The sequence below is a fragment of the Bos javanicus genome, chromosome 17 (genome assembly GCF_032452875.1).
Source record: "Bos javanicus breed banteng chromosome 17, ARS-OSU_banteng_1.0, whole genome shotgun sequence".
Lineage (NCBI taxonomy): Eukaryota > Metazoa > Chordata > Mammalia > Artiodactyla > Bovidae > Bos > Bos javanicus.
Genome location: NC_083884.1, coordinates 30,062,788 through 30,080,098, shown reverse-complemented (window position 1 = coordinate 30,080,098; position 17,311 = coordinate 30,062,788). Strand labels below are relative to the sequence as shown.

At 41.5% G+C, this 17,311-nt stretch overlaps 3 pseudogenes; 1 reads left to right on the top strand and 2 right to left on the bottom strand.

Moving 5' to 3' along the window:
• Positions 1 to 1,323, bottom strand: LOC133228453 (glutaredoxin-3-like; annotated as a pseudogene).
• Positions 1,324 to 7,014: 5,691 nt separating this feature from the next.
• LOC133229276 (WD repeat-containing protein 82-like) lies at positions 7,015 to 14,059 on the top strand (annotated as a pseudogene).
• Positions 14,060 to 14,077: 18 nt separating this feature from the next.
• LOC133228616 (aminoacyl tRNA synthase complex-interacting multifunctional protein 1-like) lies at positions 14,078 to 16,868 on the bottom strand (annotated as a pseudogene).
• Between the last annotated feature and the right edge of the window lie 443 nt (positions 16,869 to 17,311).

Here is a 17,311-nt window from a genome sequence, read left to right as displayed (position 1 = left end):
TGTCATGGGCATAATTTTGATTTCAACTTCCAGGACACTGAAGCTTAAAGACTTACCTTAAAGACTTAGTTGTTGTTTTAGTCACTAAGTCATGTCCAATTTTTCTTTAAATTGAACTTGAAGATGTTTATTGGGTTCTATTTTTGGTGGAAAAAAGGTCACATATGTTATTTAGCGCAGCCTCGTGAAATACACAAAGTGATACTGGTTAGGAGCATTTTCTCCTCCTAGTCCATTTCTGAGGACTAAATCATGAACTGCTCCTCTGGAGGAATCCTTCCTGCAGTGGGTAGGCACCAAGTCTAACGTTCATTAATTTTCTCCTTTCAGTATGGGCAGCAACTCCCCATTTTCTTTCCGTTCCTTAACGATGTCCAGTCCTCTGACAAGCTCCCCCTTCACATTCAGCTGAGGGTACGTTAGCCAGTTGGAGTAAGCTTTTAATCCTTGCTGAACTTCTTCATCCTGCAGTATATCATATGTCTCATATTCAACCCCAGTACTATTTAATATTTCCAGAATCTTCTGCTGAAGCCACTCTCAGCTTCCTGTTTGTTTCCTTTCATAAAGAGCATCAGAGAAGCTTCATTTGTCCTTACTTTGAGCCTTTCCGCTAACTTGGGGGCTTTGGGGCAAATCATATCTAGTTCTTTAGATGCTTCTAGCTCCTTAATTATATCAAGTCCTCCTATGAGCTCTCCAGAAACATAGAGCTGGGGATACGTGGGCCAATTGGAATAGGTTTTGAGGGCCTGGCGAACTTCATCTGAGAAGATGTGGAAACTGCTAAACTGAATATTATGTTTGTTAAGAATTTCCACCATCTACTTGCTGAAACCGCAGCGTGGCTCCTGAGGTGTTCCTTTCATGAACAGGATGCAGAGGGCAGCGAGAAATAACTTCTTCAGGGGCCGGTTAAGGTCTTCCTTCAGGTGCTCACTACCACTGGGTGAGAAGGAGCCACCAGACGCATGTTGCTGAACTTTTTTGCTCAACTCTGGGGCCATGGGCACCATCTAATCAGTAGATTTTCTGAGAATTCTTGAAAAACAGGAAGGTGGGAACATAACTAATTTCATATTTTTCAGATACTTCAGGAACAGTTTCTGCTTCCAATTTCACGAATGAAACTTGTGGGTGCTCTTTGGCGAGCTCTGCCATCACGTCGTTCATCTGAGCACACTGAGGAGCTCATGGTGCCCAGAAATGGACCACAAGAAAGGACTTGGCTCTGAGGTGCAGCAGCTCCTCAAACTGCCGGGCTGAGCCGACCTCTACCACAGCTGCCACCACCTCAGCCACCCCTGCTGCCATGCTGCCCATCATGTCCAACTCTCTGCAACCCCATGGACTGTAAGCCCTATGGTGGAAACACTATGTATATGCCCCAAATCTATGAGATTCACTTTGCATTATGTTTGTTTGTTGTTTTGTGTGTGTGTGTGTGTGTTGGCCTCACCACTCAGCATGTAGGACCTTAATTCCCTTGACCAGGGATTGAACTTGTGCCCTCTGCATTGGAAGCACAGAATCTTAACCATTGGATTGCCAGGATCCCTTTAAAGTGTACTCTCTGTTGAATGTAGCATTTTATGTAATAGCTTGAGTATATCAAATGCATTGTTCACATCTTAGATATAGGAATTGTATAGAACTTTATATGCCACTTTGAGAGAAGGCTACGGATGAGGAAATTTTAAATTAATTGAATTTAAATCAAACTCACTTTTCTGGAATTGACTACAATTATGGTTTCAACCACCAGAATTGTATCGGTTATCTAGTGTTGCATAACAAATCATCCCACATGTTAATGGCTTAAAAAGCCATCATTCATTTTCTCACAGTTTCTATTGGTTGGCATTGGGCCAGACCTAGCTGGAGAGACTCGTCTGCCATTCTTGCCTGAGGTCACTCTCGGAACTGCAGTTATCTGGAGATTGCCTGAGACTAGACCATCCAACATGGCCTCATTAATAGGTCTGCTGCCTCAGATGGGACATTTGGGCCTTTGTCTCCACAGTCTTCTTCACAGAATGGTGGAAGCTTTCCAAAAAGATAAGAGCAGAAGCTGTGAGGCCTTTTGAAGTAAAGACCAGAAGTCACTTGGCCCTTCTACTACATTCTGTTGGTCAAAGCAAGTCACAGGACCCTTCCATATTCAGGGAGTGCAGAAATGGATTCCACCTCAGTGTGAATAGCTACAAAGAACTTGGGGCCACTTTACATCCATTATGAAGGGAAATGCAAGTTCAAAATAGAGATTTAATTGGTTACAGGTTTATAGGGAAAAAAGAAGTTCTATATATTATACTCTTGATTATATGGTTTGACTATGTAACTGCTCCATTTGGTCTCAAAGGGGCTGTGTTGAACAGAGTGTTCATGTCTTTATGAGGTATGTTTTGACAGGATTGAGAGCTTGCAGAAAGGGTGTCTTCCTGACTCTTTGCAGTGAGTTATTTCTTGGCTGCCTCAGCTCTTGGTAGATGCCCAAGAAACCCATCTTTAGAGCCCCATAAGCTTAGGCCCTGTTTTGAGGGGATATGCAAAGAGTATGGGGCTTCCCTGGTGGCTCAGTCTGTAAAGAATCAGTCTACATGCAGGATGATCCCAGAATCAGGAATATCCCCTGGAGAAGGAAATGGCAACCCACTTCAGTATTCTTGACTGGGAAATCCCATGGATAGAGGAGCCTGGCGGGCTACAGTCCTTAGGGTCACAAAGAGTCTCAGATACAACTTAACAATTAAACCACCACCACCACATAAACAGTATGACTTTTGAATAGCCTAGGGTCATAATTTATTTAAGTTCTAAAAGGGTAAAACTTTTGTAAAATTATCTTTTCTTTATGTGAAGTTCACAGTATATGATTTGTTTTAGCAAGGTAAGGCCTGGCTGAAGGTAAATGCAATAAGTCCTGGTGACTGCCAAGTTAATGTACAGGCACAAAGCCAGCGCAGAGGGAAATGTTAAACACTCTTATTTCAAATACCACATCCAAAATGACATAGGGCAGGGCAGAGTTGGAGTTTGGAACATCCTCTGAAGAATCAGTGTAGAAGAGCTTGTAGTTTATACCAGGAAACTTTCCTGTGATCTCCTCACAAAAATAAAATTTTCTGCCCCTAGGAATGAAGGCAGGGGAATAATTCTTTATTTGAAAAATGCTATGTTGGCCCTTTTCCTCTCTTTGCGTTGCCTTTCCTTCTGCCCCAACACATCAGATCAGTCCTATCTCCCCCAGGATTCTCTGGGAACTCACATCTGGTGTATAAAAAGGATTTGGATCCTGTATTTCTGCCAAGTTAGACAAACGTGAGCACGGCAAGATGTGGGAGGCAAAGGAAGTGATTGTTTTCTACCGCACCATTTTAACTTTCCTTCCAACTTTCAGCTCTCACATTCACAGTGCCATTTGTAAAAGTGAAAATTCAGTGTCTTTGCTGGGCCCACTTGAGTGTTCCACCCTTTTCCTTTGCTAGCTATATTTGTATGAAGAGACACACCATTCATTTATTTAGCCTTGGTATCCACTTGAAAACTCTCACCAGGACTCAGACTTCTGTTCTTCTTTCTTCTAAGGCACTGTATACGTTTTTCGTCCTCTGAGCACCCTGACAAGTGTGCTGACAGTGATGTTATTCTCTCAAGAGTGCAAACAATGTTTTCTGCCTGTCCATGGCTTCACACTCTGTCTCTCACTGAGGCCTGGTCAGGCAAGCTGTGGGTATACTTCTTGAGAAGGCTGATTGTTGTGAAAAACCTTTGCCACATAAACAGAAGTAAGGATTGGATCTTTCAGATATGATTGTCAGCAACTTTTCTCTTATAACCTCTAGAACACCATTGCATCAGTTCAGACTTGTAACTGGGAAGAAATATTAATTCAAAGACTTAATCGGCTAAGAATGAGGAGTACTTTGCAGCTTGGTGGATGGCAAAAGAACAGAATGCCCCAGGAGCATCTGCCTTGTTTCCCAATATTTAGAAGATTCACAGACTGACTAGTCTGACTCAGACTCATAAAGGTGAGTTTTCCCAGAGGAAGCTAGAGTGAGCCTCACCTTAGGTCTTCTGCCTTTTGGAGCACTCTCAGGGGCTTCTGTATTTCTGCATTTAACTTATCAATAAAAAGTAAGTATTGCTTTACCACAAACCTAATTTAGCTAAAATTATTTATTCATTTGTTCATTAATATTTATAAGCAGGTACTGTCCTAGGGCTAGAGACACAAAGATAGATAAGACAGAATTTCTGCTCCTAAGAGTTAATGTCGTAGGGTGAGGATCTAAGAGAGGGAAGTGGGAGAGATATAAAAATAGATGTTGATAATACAGAACCCTTTCCCCCACTTTTTTATAATGTGAAAATATACTCTCTTCTGCTATGGCAAGTAAAGGTTTAATTGATTCATTTATTTAATCAGCAAACATTTGCCAATTGCCTGCTTTGCACTAGGAATTGTATCAGATTCTATGTCTCCTTAAAGAACAGCCTGAGGGTAACATAAGGAAGATCAAAGCAGCAGTCTCCCTCACCTCCCTTTGCCCTCTCCCTTGCTCTCTCACCTGGCCCTCTGCGGTGGGCTCCAACAGCACCAGATGAGGTGGCAGCACTTCCTAACCTTTTTTGGGTCCAAAAGAGGAGATGCCCTCAAAGGGGAACTTCAAAAGGAAGTAGAACTGCAATGTAAACATCACCTTCAACCATGCCAATCATTTGTCCTCCCTTGCTTTTCTTTAAACATACATGCTGCTTCATTCAAGGCAGTGAGGCAGCAACTCAAGTGGAAGAAGGGAAAAATAGAACAGTCAGAGTATGGTAGCTTTGCCAAAGACTGTTTACATCTTTGGTGAGTCACCACCTTTAGTAAATGAAAACCAAGCCTCAAAAATGAATGGAGGCTACCTAGGGTAGTAATGGGTATGACCCAGATAAGGCGGAGTCTTATCTCTTTCTCCTCTTGATACCCAGTGAAGACATCTATACAGATATTTACATAATGCTTTTTAGTTCACCAAGCACTTCCCTCCCCCACCCCAAGGCCCCAGATACATTAGTTCACTGAACCATACAGAAAAAGAGAAGAACTATTTGGGTACATAAATGTAGATATTTCTTTTAGGTACTGAGGAGTAGATTGAAATCATTATATGGAAAATGAGACTTGAAATAGTTGAAAAAAGAAGAGGTAGATTTTATTTGTAATATTACAGAAATATTTCCAAAATACATGAGTGGGTTAAACAAATTACATTTTTTTTTTAAATTTAGCTGGGCCAGGCCTTAGTGGTGGCATGTGGGATCTTTAGTTGCAGCATGTGGACTCTTGGTTGCGACATGGGGGAATCTCGTTCCCTGACCAGGCACTGAACCTGGCCCCAGTGTTGAGAGAACAGTCTTAGCCACTGGGCCACAAGAGAGTCCCTGTTCTAAACAAATTTGCAAAGTAACACACAGTAGTAGGATGCCATATATGGTTTTCAAAAAGGAGGTGAAAATGATAATAGCTAGGGCTTCCCTGGTGGCTCTGACTGTGAAGAATCTCCCTGCAATGCAGGAAACCTGGGTTTGATCCCTGGGTCAGGAAGATCCCCTGGAGAAGGGAATGGCTATCCACTCCAGTATTCTTGCCTGAAGAATTCCATGGACAGAGGAGCCTGGCAGGCACAGTCCATGGGGTTGCAGAGTCAGGATGTGACTGAGTGACTAACACAGAGATGATACTTTGCAGTACTTACTACGTGCCGTACCGGACACCGTTCTCCAAGAGCTTTACGTAGGCGCACTCACTGAACCTCAAAGCATCTCCGTGACTTGGGTACTATGATTATCATTCCCATATTACAGACTTGAAAACAGCGTGGAGAAGTTGAGTGTCTTACCTAAAGTCACAAAGCTAGGATTTAAACCCAGGGTGGTTTGCCTATAGATTCTGGAATTTAAGTTTTGCAATATTTCCACAGGAACAGCTAAATGAATGTAAATGCTTAGGAAAAAAGATCAGAAGGATATATACTAAACTGAAAATCATAGTTGTCTTTGGAAAGAAATCAGGAATTGGAGACTGGGCAAGTCAAATATTCCATTAGCTACAATGCTTGAGGGTTTTGTTTCTCCCCAAAGATATTTCCCCCAGGATAATAATTTCAGATTACTTCTGTTAAATTAGTGTAAAAATTATTTTTAAAAATCTTGTGGTCAGTGGAAGTGATTTTGCATAAAATCACTAGGTTATGCTCTTCTCCTAAATTTCACATTGACTTTGGTATCTTTGGGAGTAGAAGCGTTAATTGTTAATCTTTCCTCTTTGTCCATCTCATAACCTCTGATGGAATCTTATTTCAGAGATTAGATAAAAAGCTATTTCAGGTTTTGTCTGGAACAATGGGACGCATATTGGTGAAAGTATTATATTTCATGGCTGAAGTATCTTTCAGAGATACTTCAGAAACTGAAGCCCAGGTAGCCCTATCAGGTCAAGTATTAAGTACTGAACTAAATCAAGAAAGGATTTGTCATTTAATTACAAAAATGAAGTAGGACTTTTAAAGTCTCATGCTGCTACTGCTCCTAAATTGCTTCAGTCGTGTCCGACTTTGTGCGACCCCGTAGACGGCAGCCCACCAGGCTCCCCGTCCTGGGATTCTCCAGGCAAGAACACTGGAGTGGGTTGCCATTTCCTTCTCCAATGCATGGAAGTGAAAAGTGAAAGTGAAGTCGCTCAGTCGTGTCCGACTCCTCACGACCCCATGGACTGCAGCCTACCAGGCTTCTCCATCCATGGGATTTTCCAGGCAAGAGTACTGGAGTGGGGTGCCATTGCCTTCTCCGTTAAAGTCTCATATGTACTAATAATTAGAAAATAGTAGTGTGTTAGAGTTCTCCAGAGAAACAGACCAATAGGAGATACAGACAGAGATACATGTAATCTTCAAATACAGATCTAAATCTTTGGGGAATTATAGATATATAAATATCTATATCTTCTCTCTAGACAGATAAATAATGAGAGAATCAGAATTGGCTTTCACATTTGTGGGGACTGGTGAGCCTGAAGTCTTCATGGTTGACCAGCTAGAAACTCAGGTAAAAGCTGATACACTCTTGAGTCTGAAGTCTACAAGGCAGGTCAGCAGGTTGAAAACTCAGGCAGGATTTATACTGATATGTTGCAGTCTTGAGGCAGAACTGCTTCTTTTTTGCAGAAACCTCATCTTCAGCTTCATGCAATGGAGAAGGAAATGGCAACCCACTCCAGTGTTCTTGCCTGGAGAATCCCAGGGACGCGGAGCCTGGTGGGCTGCTGTCTATGGATGGAGTCACACAGAGTTGGACACGACTGAAGCGACTTAGCAGCAGCAGCAGCAGCATCTTCAACTTATTGGATGAGGCCTATCCTCATTATAGAGAGTAATCTGTCTTACTTCAAGTCAACAGACTTGTAAATGTTAATCACATAACACAAATACCTTCACAGCAACATCTAGACTACTGTTTGACCAAACAACTGGGCATCATAGACTAGCCAATTTGTGTGCACGCGTGTACATGCTCAATCTCTTTGCGGACCCCATGGTCTGTATTCCCCCAGGCTCCTCTGTCCATGGAGTTCTCCAGGCAAGTATTCTGGAGTGGAGTACTCCAGTATACTTGGAATATTGGAATACTGGAATACTTCCTATCCCAGGGGAATCTTCCCAACCCAGGGATTGAATCTGAGTCTCTTGTGTCTCCTGCATTGGTAGGCAGATTCTTTACCACTATGCCACCTGGGAAGCCCCAGCCAAGTTAACACAGTTAACCATCATGAGTAAAGTCTAATTTGAACTAAATTCTGACTGCTCAAAAATATATGTTAGAGATATGCCAGTCTAGTGATTTTTTTTCCATTAAAAAAATCTTTATTAAATTTGTTACAATACTGCTTCTTTTTTGTTTCCTTTTTTAAAATTTATTCATTTTTAATTAAAGGATAATTGTTTTACAGAAAGTCTAGTGATTTTTTCACTTAGGATGACTAAAGTTCTAATTTGCTTTAAAAGATTCAGTCATTTGAAAAAAACATTTGAATAGTGCATTTGCAATATATTTAGCTATTCTAATCACCAGTTGTGCTTAACACAAACTAGGTTGTGAGATAATTCTGAATTATTTCATGGCAGTTGAAATAAGGTCAACTAAAACAATGCACACAAATCTGTGAAGCTAACAGTAAACACACTGAACTCATTGCCATAATCATGCATTTTCACATTTGGTCTTAGTTAAAGATAGCTAGCCTAGATACAATGTGACTATTTACAGTGAAACTGGTCAGTAATGAGGTGCGTTCAACTTAATAGAATCACTCACTTGTCTCTGACATCTCATCTGCAAGTTACACAAATGGTTAACTAAGTTACGGAAATGATTTCAGGATAACCTCAACCTGAATCTAGATTCTAAATAAATTATGAGTTGGGCATTTGAGAATATTAATAAATGTGGACCTATTGCCCCTGGCATTATTGCTGAAGTTTAGTATTGCCTTGATGCTCTGTTAGTAAACACATCAATTCTTTGTTACTGGTAAACTGAGGAAAATCTAGTGTCATTAGAATTCTCAATTTAATTAACAAAAGGTTGTTACGTTCAGATAAGAACAAAATTATATACCACCTAAAAGACATTTAAATGTCTTTCTACCACTGCAAAGGAAGGGCTAGTGTGCAGTATATGTCATGGAGTTGGTGGCATTTATCTTATTTCTCATCTGTGAGATAGGTGTTTTTAGTCTCTCCGAAGAGACTAACGGGAAAATTGTTGCTGTTCAGTCGCTTAGTCGTGTCCAACTTTTTGTGACCCCAGGCTTGCCTGTCTTTCACCATCTCCTCAAACTCAAATTCATGTCCATTAAGTCGGTGGTGCCATCCAACCATCTCATCCGCTGTTGTTCCCTTCTCCTCCCGCCTTCATTCTTTCCCAGCATCAGGAGTCTTTTCCAATGAGTCGGCCTTTTTATCAGTGGCCAAAGTATTGGAGCTTCAGTTTCAGCATCAGTCCTTTCAAGGGATATTCAGGGTTGATTTCCTTTAGGATTGACAGGTTTGATCTCCTTGCAGTCCAAGGGACTCTTGAGAGTCTTCTCCAGCACCACATTTGGAAGGCATCAATTCTTTGGGGCTCAGCCTTCTCCATTGCCCAGCTCTCACATCCGTACATGACTACTGGAAAAACCTTCTCCTTCTCTCACATCCATATAGCTCTGACTATATGGACCTTTGTATGCAAAGTAATATCTCTGCTTTTTAATATGCTGTCTAGGTTGGATAGCTTTCCTTCCAAGGAGCAAGCGTCTTTTAATTTCATGGCTGCAATCACTGTCCACAGTGATTTTGGAGCCCAAGAAAATAAATTCTGACACTCTTTCCATTGTTTCTCCATCTATTTGCCATGAAGTGATGGGACCGGATGCCATGATCTTTGCTTTTTGAATGTTGAGTTGTAACCCAACTTTTTCACTCTCTTTTCCCTTCATCAAGAGGCTCTTTAGTTTCTCTTCGCTTTCTGACATAAGGGTGGTGTCATCTGCATATCTGAGGTTATTGATATTTCTCCTGGCAATCTTGATTCCAGCTTGTGCTTCATCCAGTTGGGCATTTCACATGATGTACTCTGCATATAAGTTAAATAAGTAGGTTGACAATATACAGCCTTGATGTACTCCTTTCCCAATTTGGTACCAGTCCATTGTTTCATGTCCAGTTCTAACTGTTGTTTCTTGACCTGTATACAGGTTTCTCAGGAGGCAGGTCAGGTGGTCTGGTATTCCCATCTCTTTAAGGATTTTCTGCATTTTATTATGATCCACACAGTCAAAGGCTTTAGTCAGTGAAGCAGTTTTTCCGGAATTCTCTAGCTTTTTCTAAGATCCAATGGATGTTGGCAATTTGATCTCTGGTTCCTCTCCCTTTTCTAAATCCAGCTTGTACATTTGGAATTTCTCGGTTCCTATACTGTTGGAACCTAGCTTGAAGGATTTTGAGCATAACTTTGCTAGCATGTGAAATGAGTGCAATTGTGCAGTAGTTTGAACATTCTTTGGCATTGCCTTTCTTTGAGATTGGAATGAAAATTGACCTTTTCCAGTCCCATGGCCACTGCTGAGTTTTCTAAATTTGCTGACATGTTGAGTGCAGCACTTTAACAGCATCAGTATTTGAAATAGCTCAGCTGGAATTCCATCACCTCCACTAGTTTTGTGTGTAGAGATGTTTCCTAAGGCCCAGTTGATTTCACACTGCAGGATGTCTGGCTCTACGTGAGTGATCATACCATTATGATTATCTGGGTCATTAGGATCTTTTTTGTATAGTTCTTCTGTGTATTCTTGCCACCTCTTCTTAATGTCTTCTGCTTCTGCTAGGTCCATACCGTTTCTGTTCTTTATTGTGCCTATCTTCGCATGAAATATTCCCTTGGTATCTCTAATTTTCTTGAAGAGAACTCTAGGCTTTCCCATTCTATTGTTTTCCTCTATTTCTTTGCACTATTGACTTAAAAAGCCTTCCTTATCTCTCCTTGTTATTCACTGGAACTCTACGTTCAAATGGGTGTATCTTTCCTCTTCTCCTTTGCCGTTTGCTTCTCTTCTTTACTCAGGTATGTGTAAGGCCTCTCAGACAACCATTTTGCCTTTTTGTGTTCCTTCTTCTTGGGGATGGTTTTGATCACCACCTCCTAAACAATGTTGTGAATCTCCATCCATAGTTCTTCAGACACTCTTGTCTATTAGATCTAATTCCTTGAATCTATTTGTCACTTCCACTGTATAATCATAAGGGATTTGATTTAGGTCATACCTGAATGCCCTAGTGGCTTTCCCTCTGTTCTTCAATTTAAGTCTTAATTTTCCAATAAGGAGTTCATGATCTGAGCCACAGTCAGCTCCCAGTCTTATTTTTGCTGACTGTATAGAGCTTCTCCATCTTTGGCTACAAAGAATATAATCAATGTATTGACCATCTGGTGATGTCTAATAGGAAAATTAAGTGAGTGAAGTCACTCAGTCGTGTCCGACTCTTTGCAACCCCATGGACAGTAGCCTATCAGGCTCCGCCATCCATAGGATTTTCCAGGCAAGAATACTGGAGTGGGCTGCCATTTCCTTCTCCAGGGGATCTTCACAACCCAGGGATTGAACCTGTGTCTCCTGCATTGCAGACAGACACTTTACTGTCTGAGCCACCAGGGAAACCCAATCAGTTTAGTTCAGTTCAGTCGCTCAGTCGTGTCTGATGTTTGTGATCCCATGAATCACAGCATGCCAGGCCTCCCTGTCTGTCACCAACTCCCGGAGTTCACCCAGACTCACGTCCATCGAGTCAGTGATGCCATCCAGACATCTCATCCTCTGTCGTCCCCTTCTCCTCCTGCCCTCAATCCCTCCCAGCATCAGAGTCTTTTCCAGTGAGTCAACTCTTCGCACGAGGTGGCCAAAGTACTGGAGTTTCAGCTTTAACATCATTCCTTCCAAAGAAATCCCAGGGCTGATCTCCTTCAGAATGGACTGGTTGGATCTCCTTGCAGTCCAAGGGACTCTCAAGAGTCTTCTCCAACACCGCAGTTCAAAAGCATCAATTCTTCAGCACTCAGCCTTCTTCACAGTCCAACTCTCACATCCATACATGACCACAGGAAAAACCATAGACGGTTTTCTTGACTAGATGGATCTTTGTTGGCAAAGTAATGTCTCTGCTTTTGAATATGCTATCTAAGTTGGTCATAACTTTCCTTTCAAGGAGTAAGCGTCTTTTAATTTCATGGCTGCAGTCACCATCTGCAGTGATTTTGGAGCCCCAAAGATAAAGTCTGACACTGGGCTCATAGAATTCAGAAACTTGCTCAAGGTCACCAGAAAGCAGCAGATTCCCTTCAATGCCTAAACGCTTCCTCTAAGACCCAGCTGAAACACAGAAGGAACTAAAATGTTTGCGCTGGCATTTCTTTACATAACAAAGGTGATTTATTCCTATCTTATCTTGCGTTTGTCTCCTTTCTCACCTTTAGCACAGTACTAAGTGTAAAGGTCTTTCCCCACAAATAAGGCATTTCTTTCCAGGTGAGTGCAGCAGTTGGGACTGTTTTCAGTATGCTTTTATTTGCAGTTTGTCTTTGGTTAGATCAAATTTAAACTTGTGTCTCACCTTACCTGCCTTCTTCTGCATCACCACTGGAATAGACCAGGAGCTGCAATCAGTGCCACAGTGATGGGAGTGTTGGGGGTGGAGACCAGGGGGCATTGTGGGAGGGTGAAAACAACTTCCTGGGTGGGGTTTCAAGGCATTGATGAGTGTTTTTAGTTATAAGGAAAAAGAAAAGGGAGTCCTCCCCTTTCCTCTGGTTTTCCTTGGATCACCTCTTCAGTGAAGCCTGTAAGCCGTTGTTCCTGCAAATTTTGTTTAAATAGGCACTCAGGTCAAAATTGCTCTGTGGTGCTTGTGCCTTGATCTAGTTGTGTCATGAAGAGGAATCTGTATTCTGCTGTCATATAGCATTGCTAGATATGAATAAGACTATATGGTTCTTCCCTTGAATTGCATTTATAAACTAAAGGGTACTAGAGATTACCTAGTCCAGTGATTTTCTCACATTTTTTTTAAATAGCACAAAAACCTTTTCAAACTTATTTGTAAGCCTACAAACAAAACAAAGAAGAGGTGCTGCTCTGATGTAGCTCTTAGGCTTCCTCAATTCTTTTTTTAAATTTTATTTTAGGTATGACTGACAAATATATTTCTTTTTATTGTTTTCTCTAATGTATTTCAGAAACTGAAGTGTTTTGTTTTGTTCCACTGTTGGCCATAGTTTGAGCCCTACACACTCCCTTTCATTTCACCTCAAAGGGAGCGCCTTTGTATGTAGCCACTCATTCATCATTAGTGTAAAGATCAGGCTGGATCTGCTCCGAAATCTTCTTCTTAGGATTCAGCTCCTTGTCATGGTAGGCAACCGCCACCCTGAAGCTGACCAACAGAGTGCTGCGGAGCTTCCGCATCGCCAAGGTGTTCTGTGAAAACTCGTCGACTTCAGCCCCAGCGGCGAGATGGTCATCTCGAGGAGTGGCGACGACTCCATCGTGCTCTATGACTGCCATGAGGGCAAACCAAAGAGAACCCTGTACAGTAAGAAATACGGCGTGGATCTCATCAGATACACTCGTGCAGCAAATACAGTAGTCTACAGCTCTAACAAAAGAGACGATATTGTTATTACCTGTCCTTGCATGACAACAAATATATCAGGTGCTTTCCTAGACATAGCAAAAGGGTGGTGGCCTTGTCCACGTCACCTGTGGATGACACTTTCATTTCTAGGTCTCTTGATAAGACCATTCGGCTCTGGGATCTCTGCTCTCCTAACTGCCAGGGTCTCATGCATCTACAGGGCAAGCCAGTTTGTTCTTTTGATCCAGAAGGATTAATTTTTGCTGCAGGTGTCAATTCTGGAATGGTCAAACTTTATGATCTTCGCTCTTTTGATAAGGGGCCATTTGCAACATTTAAGATGCAGTATGATTGGATTTGTGAGTGGACAGGGCTTAAGTTCAGCAGTGATGGCAAGCTCATCCTCATCTCCACCAAGGCAGCTTCATCCATCTGATTGATGCATTCAAGGGAGTGGTGATGCATGTTTGGGGGTTATGCTAACAGCAAGGAGGTCTCGTTTACCCCAGACTCCCAGTTTATGATGATTTGTTCAGAGGATGGCAAGATCCATGCTGGAATAGAGAGAGTGGTATAAAAGTAGCTGTATTGGATGGCAAACACACAGGCCCCATTATCTGTTTGCAGTTCAACCCCAAGTTCATGACCTTTGCCAGCGCTTGTTCTAACATAGCCTTCTGGTTCCCCACCATTGATGACTGACCTGCATGGTGCTTGGCTGTTTTCTGTACAGCGAGGGGTAGAAAGTAGGAAAAAACTCAGAGGGGACTAAGATAATAGTGGGATTGGATCATTTGACTGGACTAGAGAGCATCCTTCCACATGGGCTTCCCAAGCATGTGCTATACATCTGCTCAAAAGAAAAGTTACTTTGCTGAGCTTCTTACAAAAGTAATTCTGTCTCCAGAAACAGATCCATTAGGAGGTGCCAAGATTTCAACTTTCTCTGGTGAACTTTCACACATCACCATTGCCTGAGACAAAGTAAAACCACCATCTGATTTTGCATCTGATAAGAGGAACATGCTTCACCAGGCCACTGACCACTGTTCTTGGGGCCAACATCTACTTCATCTACATACAAAGAATCTGTATCAGGGTGTTTTCTGGCAGTCATGAGACACCCAGTTCGAAGATCCAGGTGGGGAAACATCAACAGGCTTAGAGTCAGCTACTGGTTGCTGTTTTTCCTCCTTTTCCCCTCCTTTTCAGTTTTCTCTCTCATCTTTTCTTCTTCTCCTCCTCCTCTTTTATTTGCTCTTTAGCACCAGAAGATATGGTTGTTATTGGTATAGATTGTATCTCATTTTCAGAAACTGTGGAATCAGCTTTTAGTGGAGTACCAGATAGAAATGGTATTTTACTCCATTTTGAATTTCTGCCTTAATTAGCTCATTTCAATCCTTCAATTTTTCTTCAATTTAGCATTTTCAACTCTAAGTTTCTTCTCTTCTCTCAAAGTTGTCTGCAAAATTGCTTTCTCCTTAACTAGAACAATTTGCTGCTTAAGATATTCAATAATTTGATCTGCTTCTGCACCTTTCTGCTACAATCACTTCAGAACAGCATCACTGGTTGCCATTTTTGCCAAGAAATGGTAGAAAATCATGTATCAGTGGACTGAGGCACCTCAGCAGCCTCAGCTGGGAGCAGGTAAGGAGTGCCTCCCCTCAGTTCTTAATATTTCCTTGGAGCCCTCATTTAAAGTTTATTTAGTCTACCCTCTCATTTTATGAACTTAACAAAAAATTCTGAACAAATATTATGTGTCTAGCTAGCACTGTACGAAGTTTAGAGAAAGTGTGCTTAGTCGCTCAATCCTGTCTGACTCTGTGTGACTCTATGGACTGTAGCCCACCAGGCTCCTCTGTCCATGGGGGTTCTCCAGGCAAGAATACCGGATTGGGTTGCTATGCCCTCCTCCAGGGGATCTTCCCAACCCAGGGATCAACCCCAGGTCTCCCACATCGCAGGCAAATTGTTTACGTCTGAGCCACTAGGGAAGTCCATGACTACTGGATGGGGTGGTCCATCCATTCTCCAGGGGATCTTCCCAACCCAGGAATCGAACCAGGGTCTCCTGCATTGCAGGTTGATTCTTTACCAGCTCAGCTACCAGGGAAGCCCTTAGGAAAAAGACTGGGCCTAAAATATGGGTATGCTCTGGTCCCTGGTTTATCAGGGAAGACAGATGATTACAGCACAATAGTGAATTCAGTGATACAGAATTACCTGTGATACTTGCAGCCATGGAACTGGGGCTCTCTAATTCAGTCTGGGGGCAATGAGTGGAAGCCTGAGCTCTATGACTGGGCCAATCAGCTAGGAGGGCAGTTAAAACTTGGAAAGGTGTGGGGAAGAGTATAATATAGACTGAAGAATGGAGTGGGTAAGTAGCTAGAGGTATATTCTGGAAGCTACTAGTCATTTTATGTAATAGTTCAGTGGGAACTGATGAAGAGGTCTAAGCCCTCCCTGTCTTGAAATTGGAAGTAAGGTGTCGTCACTTAAGGCCTTAAGGTACGGAAACAAAGAGGTCAAATTTATTTCAGATTGCCAATAGGGACAATGACCTTGATGAGAACTAGTAGAGAGGTAGGAAGACAAGCCAGGAGAGTCAAGAGCAGTAGCTCTCTGATAAGAGAACATGAGAGCAGAGGCAAGTCTGGGAGGAAAAGGATGCATTCGTGTTGAGGTTCCAGGTGCAGAGGTCCTGCATGATCAGATGGGTATCTAAGGGGAAAAGCCTAAGTGGTTAGGACTCCAAGCTTTTACTGCTGACAGTGCAGGTTTAACCCCTTGTCAGGGAACTAAGACCCTGCAAGCCACTTAGTGCAGCCAAAAAATAAAAATAAAAAAGAGATGTGGGAAGATTAGTTTAAGAGATCAGTTTAAATTAGTTTAAGAGATTGCTTAAACTAATTTTGCTTCTCATTTTCTTATTCTCTGTATACTAAACAAATTACTTTTATAAATGGGAAAATGCATAAAGCCTGTTGATTTATCTTCCAAACTTTGCTCTTTAACCCATCTGGCAGCATACCATGTAATATCCTACATTTTCACTAACAATACTATGCAGCCACTAAAAATCATGACTGCGAGAGAAAAATGCAACAATTTACCAGTTTTCTTACACTAACTTTACAATCTGGTTTAGTTGGACTCTCTGTAGACACATAAGACAGAAAAATCTCTTATGAATAAAGTGTTCACAGCATGTTAAGTGCTTTCTTGAATGGAGTAATCATAGGCACTCCTAATGTTCTGTCACCATTGATGGTAGAACAAATGCAAACCTGAAATATCTAGCCCAGTGTCTCCTCAGAAACGTTAACTTACAAGTGTGTCTGAGAAGTTTCAGGCTTTTCTGACATTGCCTGGGAATGATGAATTTTGCCTAAAAACAGAAAGGAAAAGTTGGGTGGGTTTCATTTGAACTTCCTTGCCACAACAAATAGATCATACTCTGTGATTACTATCATCTAGCAGATTGATAGCTGACCTTAATGGAACACACATACTCAAAAGCTATCAATGAACATTTGCCACTTTTAATTCATTAGAGGAAAAGAACCATGCTCATTTCAGTAACTTATTTTCATTATGCTCAAAGCAACTTATTTAATAAATTTAATATTACCAGCTTAAAAAAAAAAACCATTAAACTGAAGTATAATTTACAATGTTGTTAGTTTCAAGTGTACAATAGATTGAGTTATACATATACATTATGTATATATACTTTTTCAAATTATTTTCCATTATAGGTTATTATAACCTATTGAATATACTTCCTGGTGCTTTACAGGTCATTATTTCTCTCTTTTATGTGTGTATATGTTAATTAGACACCTAATTTACTCTCTCCTCCCTTCCCCTTTAGTAACCATGTTTGTTTTCTATGTCTGTGGGTCTGTTTTGCAAATAAGTTCATTTATATCACCTTTTCAGATTCCACTTATAAATAACTTCACCTAATAGGATAATTTCTAGGTCCATCCACGTTGCTGCAAACAGCGTTATTTCATTCTTTTTATGGCACTCCAGTGTTCTTGCCTGGAGAATCCCAGGGACGGGGGCGCCTGGTGGGCTGC